This window comes from Malania oleifera, chromosome 6 (assembly GCF_029873635.1).
Source record: "Malania oleifera isolate guangnan ecotype guangnan chromosome 6, ASM2987363v1, whole genome shotgun sequence".
Classification (NCBI taxonomy): domain Eukaryota; kingdom Viridiplantae; phylum Streptophyta; class Magnoliopsida; order Santalales; family Ximeniaceae; genus Malania; species Malania oleifera.
This window is the reverse complement of record NC_080422.1, coordinates 30,692,577-30,704,192: the sequence shown is the minus strand read 5'-3', so window position 1 is coordinate 30,704,192 and position 11,616 is coordinate 30,692,577. Positions and strand designations below refer to the sequence as shown.

At 41.1% G+C, this 11,616-nt stretch overlaps 1 non-coding gene across 1 annotated transcript; it reads left to right on the top strand.

Moving 5' to 3' along the window:
• The first annotated feature begins 598 nt into the window (after window positions 1-598).
• Window positions 599-704, top strand: LOC131159051 (small nucleolar RNA R71). Its single transcript, XR_009137665.1, has one exon. It is a non-coding gene; the product is annotated as a small nucleolar RNA R71 (small nucleolar RNA).
• The last annotated feature ends 10,912 nt before the right edge of the window (window positions 705-11,616 follow it).

The window sequence follows — 11,616 nt, the reverse complement described above, 5'->3', positions numbered from 1 at the left end:
TATGGGCTGAATTAGGATGATTTTGACAATTTTGGTATGGATGCGGAGGCAAAGCATTAGAGGCTTGTCGAGGTCTTTGGGATTGAAAACCTGGAGCTTATGGCCTCTAGGAGAAGTTGGGGTGCTATTTCCACCCAGGATTGGATGTATTGGAATATGGGTCGTTAGCTAGCCGATCATACCAATGGTGAGTGGCCTGCACTTCTTCCTGCCCAAGCTTAGGTTGGGACAGTGCATATGGACAATTATAACAAGGGTGGGAAGGGTTAGAGCATATTGCACACACCTCTGCGCACACCTTTGTCTACGGTCCTAAGGACAAGCATTGGTCTAGTTTTTTGGATATGGCATGCAGAGTATGGGCTAGATCCTCGCTTGTGGCCAACTCGTAAACTACCTTAGGTTTAGATGTGTGTGGGTTGAGTGGTCTACAAGTAGCAACCATGTGCTGTTGAAAAGTTTAGCCAAGTTTTCAAAGAGAACCCAGGCCTCGTTCTCGTGCTTTGTGAGGAAAGTACTTCTGCACGATGCATCAACCATAGACCTATCTCTCTCAGCTAACCATTCGTAAACATTTTGAACTAATTGCCACTTGGAGACCTGATGATGTGAGCATTTACGAAATAGGTCCCTAAAACGCTCCAAGGTCTTAAAGAAAAGTTCCCCATCCATTTGTGTGAAACTTGTGATTGCCCTTTGCAGTTGGTTAGTTTTCTTAATAGGGAAGTACTTTTTTAGGAAATCATACTACATGGTGGCCCAGTTGGTTACCAAATTTGGCCTTATCCTTTAGAGAGAATGGAAAGAGCCTAAGGCGTAGGGCGTCATCATTAAAATTAGGTATGCAGATGGCAGAGCAAATCTCTAAGAATTGATCCAGATGTTGATAAGGATTCGATGGGGTTCCCATGAAATTTGGGTAGCATTGAGATGATTAAAGTCTTAATTTCGAATTGTGCCACCTGAACATCTGGGAACCAGATGCAAGACTATTGGCCTTATAAGGCTTAAAATCTTATTTTGATGAAAACAAATCGGAGGAACTTAACATATTTGGTTAAGTGATGATGTGACAGGACACAAGAAAGAGAATACAAGGTCAAGTGTTCACAAATATCATTAAAAGCTTATACTTCAAAGAAAGATGAATGAAGCTTAAATGGCCTGAATTCAAAGATGATCAAATAAAGCTTGAAGATTATGAGCACATGAATGAAAACTTGCTAAAGTATATTGAAGCTTGAAGAAGTTATGGAGTGAAAGAAAAAATATCATGGAAGATTTCAAAGCTTAGAGTTATAGGCTTTAAGAAATATGATGTAAGTACTTCATGCTTTAAATATCTTATGGAAATATGTTGAAAAATATTTTAGTTATGGACTTAGAGATTTTATTTAAAATCCCAGAAAATGTTTTATAAGAAATCAAAGCAAGAGAGCAAAAAGGATCTTTGAAAACTAAAATGAAAAATTTGAATTTGATCTGCCCAGACGATTGAGGTGCACCCTTAGAAGACTGAAGATTTATCTCAGACGACTGAAGTTTTACTTTAGTTTATAAAAGATTTTCTTCAGAAGACCCAAGAATTAGTTCAATCTACTGAAGATTTTTCTAAAAGAGTACAGAAAAGGTAGCACACCCTCAGAAGACTGAATCCTCAGTTCAGTCATCTGATTTGGAACTTCAAAAAATTGAACCTTTAGTTTAGTCGTTTGACCCTATGTCCAGTTCAAATCTTTCAGTGTGTTAAGGAACATCAGAAGAATGAACCCGATATGTCATGTCTTGAACCCAGTAAAGGGACTCAGGGGTAAATTAGTAACCTAACCTGTCCCTATATCATACAAAACACCAATGATACAATAATGAATGAGGGTCCGACCTCGTGGGGTCTCCATACACCCTATACACATTCACATACATGACATATACACAATGGAAAATATTCTTTCTATACATACATGGTACCATACCAGAGTCTATACAAAATGAGTCTAAGCTCCATAATACAAAACATAAACCTAGGTGTCAGCCAAAACCCAAAACGACATCCCCATTATAGTCCTAGTACTTACACAAGTACTTCACACAATACGCTGACCATTACGCTCCCAGCATAAGGACACTAGTTCCAGTTACTCGAAGGTCCTGAAAAACATATACGTACGATAGGGGTGAGACACCTCTCAGTAAGGGAGAATCAGGTTATATCAATGTGTGGCATATAAGTGTTATCATGACATAAAACCTACATAGTTCAATACAATTCCAGTATTTTTACAAAATAGTTCCAATATAGTGCTCATCACACACACACACACACACACACACACACACACGATCAAGTAACCCGGTGTTAGCACACCCTTTGGCCTGAAGCATGCCTACATTACACGGCGCCCCTGGCACATGGTGTAGCCCCAAGCTCCTATGGCATCGTGCCGATATAACTAGTGGATCCTCACCCTTTAGTGATCAGCCAGTAAGGCTCACGCCCTTGGATATAAAGCTGGACACTCTTGCTACTGGCAGGTGATATTTCACACCCTCAGATATAGAGTCGGATACTCTTTCACAACTGGGAACAAGTCGAAACCCCATTCCTATATCTTATTTCAGAAAATCATAACTCATGCATGTTCATATAACAAAACAGTCCACACCCATTTGGTAATCTAAAATCATGATTTTCCAAAAATGCAGTTTAAATAAGTCAAGGCACGACCACCTCCATAACACAATATAGAACACAATATATCCACGGTTTTCTAATGAAACTAGAGATGCAACCCATTGCCTCCTTTTTCTCAAAACTGTAACATGAAAAACCCATAATTTCCACTCATTAGATTCCGCCAAATGAGTAACCAAAACACACATAGGACCATGAACCACAATTCTAGCAAGTACGATTTCAAAAATAACCAATATAAACAGAATTCCCCTTACCTTTCCCCAAATATCCAAACCCAAACTCTATAATCCCTAAATAGTAAAACGAGTTCCCAAAACCTATAAATCACAATACAAAACATACTCACAATTCCATTCCCTACAGAACTATCAAAATGGAAATGAAAATCGAGCCTTACCTCGATTTTGGGTCAAAACCCAAAAATGATCAAAACGAAGATCCGTTCCACAAATCTCAAAGAGAATCCTTTCCTGATCCTCGTAGTAAGGTCGGATCGTCGATTCAGGAAACGATCGGCAAAGAAATCTAAAGAGAGAGTGGGATTCGAGTTCTTAGAGAGAGAGAGAGAGAGAGAGAGAGAGAGAGAGAGAGAGAGAGAGAGAGAGAGAGAGAGAGAGAGAGAGAGAGAATTTTTGATTACTTAGCATCAAAGCAACCCAAATGTATATTTATAGCACCTTTGACTCAGCCAAACTTATTCATGAGGTGGCGCCTTCGTTGACGAGTCAATGAAGGCAGTTTGTCGATATGGTGGTGGCCTCGTCGACGAGCCTGAGATTTTCTAATTTCCCGAACCTCTCAACTTCTCCTCATCGATGAGCCCCTATATTTCATCACTGAACAACAGAAAAGCCTTCATCAACGAACTCTGGCTTCGTCAATGAAGCCTACTCAATTTACTGCTTTGCCCTCTCCCTACTTATTTATTCCAGATCTCACAGATTGGGTTTTTACAACCTCCCCTCCTTAGAAAAATTTCTTCCTTGAAATTTGAATTCTCTCATTCATGAACTCATTCACACAACCAAACACACACTCGACTCTAGAAAGAATCGACGACCACTTACAACATAGCCCCGTCACAATACATACATACCCTCACTTATTGCGAAGGAATACTGTGGTTACATGCATAAACCGTCTCAGGAGTTCACAATAACACACACTCCCTAAGACTAACCACCTATCCCAATCTAATAGTAAGGTAACATACACATACTCACTGCTTCTACTATTAAGCCATAACTCAGAACAACTGTGGATATTTCAGGTATATCTCTGCTTCCAACTCCCAAGAAGCTTCCTCAACCTCGTGATTCTGCCACAATACCTTCACTAACGATATATTCTTGATACGTAGCTTCTGAACTTTACGGTCTAGAATCTGAACAGGTGCTTCCTCATACGCTAAAGTATCCCTAACTTCCAAGTTCTCGTAACAAATAACATGCAATGGATCTGACACGTACCTCCTTAACATGGATACATGAAACACATCATGGATCCTCAAGACTGTAGGGGGTAGTGCAATCATGTAGGCTATCGGACCCACTCGCTCAAGAATCTTGAATGGTCCAATATACCTTATCCTGCTTTTCATCAGAGCGATCCTCAGAAATACCTTACCCCCCACCTCGAATTCCAACTCATAGCAGCGAACATTCGTGTAACTCTTCTGCCGACTCTGAGCAGATCTAATCCTATCCCGAATCAAATCCACCTTCTCAGATGCCTGCTGCACGAGTTCAAGTCCTAATACCTGACGTTCACCAACCTCATCCCAATACAAAGGAGACCAACACCTCCGACCATACAGAGCCTCGAACAGTGCTATCCTAATACTAGCCTGAAAGTTATTGTTATAGGCAAACTCTACTAGTGGCATAAATTGCATCCAACCATTGCTGAAGTCTAACACGCAAGCCTGTAACAAATCCTCCAAGATCTGTATTGTTCTCTCCGTCTGTCCATCGGTCTAGGGGTGGAACTTTGTACTGAAAGTAAGTTTCGTCCCCAATGCTTCCTAGAAGCTCTTCAAGAAATAAGAGGTAAACCTCGGGTCTTGATCTGACACGATGGACACCGGTTCCTCATGCATTCTAACTATCTTATACATGTACAAGTCTGCTAGCCTACTCAAAGGGTGGCTAATCTTCATTGGTATGAAATGAGCAGATTTTTTCAACCTGTCCACAATCACCCAATTGGCATTCTGTTTGTGAAGCGCTGGAGGCAATTCGGTCACAAAGTCCATGGAAATATGATCCCATTTCCATTCTAGGATAGCTAAGGTCTGTAATGGCCCTGTCGGCCTCTGATGTTCAGCTTTCACCTACTGGCACATTAGACACTGCTCCACAAATTGAGCAATCTCCCTTTTCATACCACCCCACTAGAAGGTCCCACACAAATCCTAATACATCTTCGTGCTACAAGGATGTACCGTATACAAAGAACAATGCGTTTCCTCCAAGATCATCCTTCTGATCTCGTCGTCATTTGGAAGACACAGCCTGGTCCCAAACCTCAACACACCTCCCTCAGAGATGTTAAAATCCGCAGCTAACCCCTACTGAACTTTTTCCACAATCTCAACTAACTTCGCATCACTAGCCTGCGCAGCTTTAATATGCTCAAACAAAGTTGGTTGGATCACCAAACTAGCAATGAAAACCTGATGATCACTAGACACCAACTTTATACCGAGGCTTTCCAAATCCCGTCTGATATAATGCTGAGCTACCACTACTGATACTGTCACATGTTCTGACTTCCGACTTAATGCATCAGCCACCACATTAGCTTTCCTCGAGTGATAGCTGATAATGCAATCATAGTCCTTGATCAGCTCAAGCCATCATCTCTACCTCATATTTAACTCCTTCTATGTGAAAAAGTACTTGAGGCTTTTTTGGTCAGTGAAAATCTCGCATTGAACTCCATACAGACAGTGTCGCCAAATCTTCAGTACATAAACTACAGCAACTAATTCCAGATCATGCGTAGGGCAATTCTTCTCATATTCCTTGAGTTGTCGAGAAGCATAAGCTATTACCTTACCCTATTGCATAAGCACACATCCCAAACCCTTTAGAGACACGTCGCCATAGATCACAAAACCGCCATCCCCAAAAGGAATGGTCAAAACTGGAGCAGTAACCAATCTCTATTTCAGCTCCTGGAAACATCGCTTACAATCCTCGGTCCAATCAAACTTCACCCCTTTCCTGGTCAATCATGTCAGAGGCCTAGACAACTTAGAGAATCCCTCCACGAACCGACAATAATAACCCTCCAGTCCTAGAAAATTCCAAACCTCCTGCACACTCTTCGATTTCACCCAATCAACCACAATTTTGATCTTACTAGGATCAACTGAGATACAACCTTTAGACACCACATGGCCTAAAAATGCGACCTGATTCAACCAGAACTCACACTTTTTCAACTTGGCATATAGCTTCCTCTCCTATAGAATCTATAGCACCAACCTCATATGGTTTTCATGCTCTTCCGAACTCCTCGAGTATACTAGAATATCATTAATAAATACCACTACAAACTGATCCAGGTACTCATGGAAAACCATTTTTATCAGAACCATGAACACTGCCGGAGCATTTGTTAACCCAAACGACATGATTAAGAACTCATAGTGGTCATATCTGGTTCGGAAAGCAATCTTCTCAATATCTTAAGATCAAATCCTCACCTGATGATACCCTAACCGTAGGTCGATCTTCGAAAATACTTGCATCCCATGTAACTGGTCAAAGAGATCATAAACACGAGGTAAGGGGTAATGATTCTTCACAGTCACCTTGTTGATCTCACGGTAATCAATGCACATGCGCATCAACCCATCCTTCTTCCTCACAAACAAAATTGGAGATCTTCAAGGCGAAACACTAGGTCGAATAAAGCCTTTGTCCAGTAATTCCTGCAACTGCTCCTTTTACTCCTGAAGTTCTGCTGGAGCCATCCAGTACGGAGCTTTAGAGATCGGTGCCTTGCTAGGCAGCAACTCTAGCAAACTCCACCTCACGATTCAGAGGTAAACTGGGTAAGTCTTTGGGAAACACATCCGGGAACTCGTTAACCACTCGAATATCCTCAAGTTTCAACTCATCCTGCTGCAGTTCGCTTACGCAAGCTAGGTACCCCTGACATCCATCCAAGAGTAACCTCCTCGCTTGTAATGCTGATAGGACCTGTGGCATCGACCGCACACACGATCCTACAAACTCATACTCCTGCTCCCCAGGAGGTTTGAACACTACCACCTTTCCATGATAGTCAATCACAGCATAACTAGAGGATAACCAATCCATCACCAGTGACATCAAACCCAGACATGGCGTATGCCACAAGATTCGCTGGTAGTGGCCTTCCCTGAATTACCACTGGGCAGTTTTCTAACATCCTTCTACAAAATGATACACTCCCAGATGGAGTAGCTACAGACAACTCTTCATTCATGACTCGGGTCTCAACCCCACATAGTTTCACAAAGTTAGCATATATAAAGGAATGGGTCATGCCTAAATCAAATAAAACCACAACTCTATTTAAAAGCAACATCATAGTACTTGTCACCACATTCCCCGCATGCTCAGTATCCACTGGAGTAAGCGAGTATACCCATGCCAAAGCTGTGTTCGCCTGATATGTTCTTTGGGATATATGATTACTTCCTCAATTCTGACTCGAAGTGGGTGTACCCCTCTTTGGTGCGTGACAATCCCAAGCCATGTGACCTGACTAGCCACGGTTGTAGCATTTACCCCTAAATGGCTGGAATTCACCGCTATGCCATCTGTGGCACCTGATACAATGGTCACTTGACTGATTCACCTAAGAACTTTGACGCTCGGCATTCTGATGGTAACCCGAGCTCTTATTCTTCCTCTTTTATGATCCTTGGCGAGATCCAGACTGAGAACCAGAAGGTACTGGTATCTTCTTCAGTTCTTGATCCACTTCATCCTCCCAGATGCCAGTCTCGATCACAGTGGCCTTATCCACCAAAACCGAAAATTCATAGATCAGAAGCATGCCCACTAATCTACGGATGTCCTTCCACAGACCCTTCTTAAACCTTCGAGTCTTCTCGTACTCATTTGAGATCAAATACAACACGAAACGGGATAACTCTATATACCGAGTAGCATACCCCTACACCATCATATCTATTTGTATTAGAGCAGAGAACTCATCCACCTTTGCATCACGTGTGGAGGCTGGGAAGTATCTCTTGAAGAACACCTCCTTGAAACAGCTCCATGTCATCTCTGTAGGACTGGCTCTTTGCTTCTCCAGCAGACTTACCGTAGTCCACCATCGCCCCACCTCCCTAGACAGTTGGAAGGTAGCGTACAAGACTCTTTACTTATTTGTGTAGTGTAGGACCTCCAGAATGCTCTCAGTCTTCTCAACCCAGTCCTCTGCTATCATCAAATCGGGTCCTCCTAAAAAAATCGGAGGGTGCTTACGTGTGAACCTCTCGATGGTACACCTTGCAGCAGTAAGAAAACGTTTGCGTCTCCTAACACTCCGCTTGATCTCCCACATAACCTGCCTTGTCAACCCTCGAGGCACAGAAGGAGACTTTCCAAGTTATTATCCTTGGGCTCCATTCTAAAAATACAATAGGAATCTATTAGTACCCTTGTCAAATAACATTAACACAATTATTTACAACTAATCATGTTAACTACCATCTCACGAGTCCAGGTTTGTCCTATCACACCGACAAGAAAATCATCATTGGTTTGCTATGATTTTACTAAAATCGTTATTCTAGAAAAAAAACACAGAACACTGCCAATGAGTCCCTGTCTAGCAACAAAACAACCCTCGACTTACTCTACCCATTTCCTAATTCCTATGCTCTGGTATGTACACATAGCTACGCCTAACCAAGTCTAAAAGACCTAGCAAACTAGTTAGCTCTGATACCAAGTTGTCACATCCCGAACCCGGTAAAGGGGCCTAGGGGTGAATTAGTAACCTAACATGTCCCTGCATCGTACAAAATACCAATGATACAATAATGAATGAGGGTCCGACCCCGTGGGGTCTCCGTATACCCTGTGCACATTCACATACATGACATATACACAGCATAAAATATTCTTTCTATACATACATCGTACCATACCAGAGTCTATACAAAAGGAGTCTAAGCTCCTTAATACAAAACATAAACTTGGGTGTCAGCCAAAACCCAAAACGACAACCCCATTATAGTCCTTGTACTTACACAAGTACTTCACGCAGTACACCAACCACTACGCTCCCAACACAAGGACGCTAGTTCTGGTTACTCGAAGGTCCTAAAAAACATGTACGTACGATAGGTGTGAGACACCTCTCAATAAGGAAGAATTAGATTATATTAGTGTGTGGCATATGAGTGTTATCATGACATTAAACATACACAGTTCAATAAAATTCCAGCAAAACAGTTCCAGTATTGTGCTCATCAAACGCACACACATGATCAAGTAACCCAGTGTCGTCACACCCTTTGGCTTGAAGTCAGCCAGCATTACACAGCATCCCCGACACATGGTATAGCCCTAGGCTCCCATGGCATCGTACTGATACAACTGGTGGATCCACACCCTTCGATGATAAGCCAGTAAGACTCACGCCCTCGAATATAGAGCTGGACACTCTTACCATTTGCAGGTGATATTTCACACCCTTAGATATAGAGTTGGACACTCTTTCGCAACCTGGAACAATTCAGAACCCCGTTTCTATATCTTATTTTAGAAAATCACAACTCAAGCATGTTCATATAACAAAACACTCCACACCCATTTGGTAATCTAAAATCATGATTTATTTAAACAAGTCAAGGCACGACCATCTCCATAACAGAATATATATCACAATATATCCACGGTTTTCCAACGAAACCAGAGATACAATCCAATGCCTCCTTCTTTCCAAAATTGTAACATGAAAAACCCATAATTTCCACTCATTAGATTCCCCCAAATGAGTAATAAAAACACACACAGGACTGTGAACCACAGTTCTACCGAGTCTGATTTCAAAAATAACCAATATAAACAGAATTCCCCTTATCTTTCCTCAAATATCCAAACCTGAACTTTATGGCCCCTAAACACCAAATCGAGTTCCCAAAACCTATAAATCACAATATAAAACATACTCACAATTCCATTCGCTACAGAATTACCAAAACGGAAATGAAAACCAAGCCTTACCTCGATTTGGGGTCAAAAGCCCGAAAATGCTCGAAATGAAGATCCATTCCACAAATCTCGAAGAGAATCCTTCCCTGATCCTCATAGTAACGTCGGATCATCGATTCAGGCAACGATCGGTGAAGAAATCTAAAGAGAGAGAGGGATTTGAGTTCTTAGAGAGAGAGAGAGAGAGAGAGAGAATTTTTGATTACTTAACCTCAAAGCAAACCAAATGGATATTTATAGCACCTTTGACTTGGTCAAAATCATCGACAAGGCGGCATCTTCATCGATGAGTCAACAAAGGCAATTCGTCAACGTGGCAGTGGCCTCGTCGATGAGCCTATGATTTCTGAATTTTCTGAAATATCTCAACTTCTCCTCATTAACGAGCCCCTGCATTTCTTCACCGAACAACAGAAGGGCCTTCATCGATGAACTTTGGCTTCGTCAATGAAGCCTGCTCAATTTACTGTTTTGCCCTCTCCCTACTTATTTATTCCAAATCTCATGGATCGGGTTCTTACACGATACTTCAGTCGTTTGAACACTATTAATGACTAGAAATTTTAAATGTTTAAAATTTCAAATGAAGGTTTCTTGTGCCCCAAAATTTATAAAAACTTGAGGGATACTCCAAGTAATCTTGAGCAACAGGAAATTAATTTTCTAAGCATATAAATACATTGTTTTGCAAATCAAAATTATAAAAAACGAATTGAAAAATCTATTTCAAAGCTAAAAGCACACTTGCTCTTTCAAAGCTCTCTCTTGCTCATTCATTGCAAAATATGATTTGCTGAGAATACTAAAGTGTTAATCCATCCTACTCTGATTTCTACTGATGACACACATCTAAAGAAGGATATTGGTGAATTCTTACTAGAGCTTCAATCTTATTTCAGTTTGATATATAAATATTGAAGTATCAAGTGTTTGAAATTGTACTAATTTGCTCTATGTGAGAGTGCTATTGTACGCAGAGATTGTCTTTTGTTTTCTTGTAGTGATTGACGATTCCAGGTTGTTGGATTGTTAGATTGAGCATGGGGTATCGCTTCGAGAGACACTGCTCTAACCTATTGAAGGAGTGACCCAGCATGGGATATCGCTTGGAGAGGCACTACTCTAGCCTATTGAAGGAGTGATCGAGCATGGTGTATCGCTTGTCTGCATTGCTTTAGCCTACTAAAAGAGTGTTTGAGTGTGGGGTATCACTTGTAACGGTTTGCTCCGCCCAAAAAGGAATGGTATAGTGGAATGCTTTGGTGGTATTGGCCAAAGGCAAGGATGTAGGCTAGGAATAAGTTGGATGTCATAAAAAACGTGGTGTCACTCTCCTTCCTTACTCTCTTTACTTTTCAGCATATATTAACTTCGTGGTTTAATTTAATTTTTGATCATATACACTATGTGGATTAGATATTAAATAAACTAAAGATTAATTTGATTTTGGGATTTGTGGAAACCAAAAGGAAGTACGTTGGTTGATCAATACAAATTGAGAAAACCGATAGGGAGTACGTTGGTTGGTTAACACTCAAGACTCATTAACTGAAAGTTTATTTAAAGTCCAAGTTCTTGGAAGGAGTGTTGGATTTCATTTTGTGTATCATATTGAGAAATCAAATCCATCGACATAGGGCTTACATATATTCACAGGGCTGTAAACAAGCAAATATCTTGAATTCTTGTAAA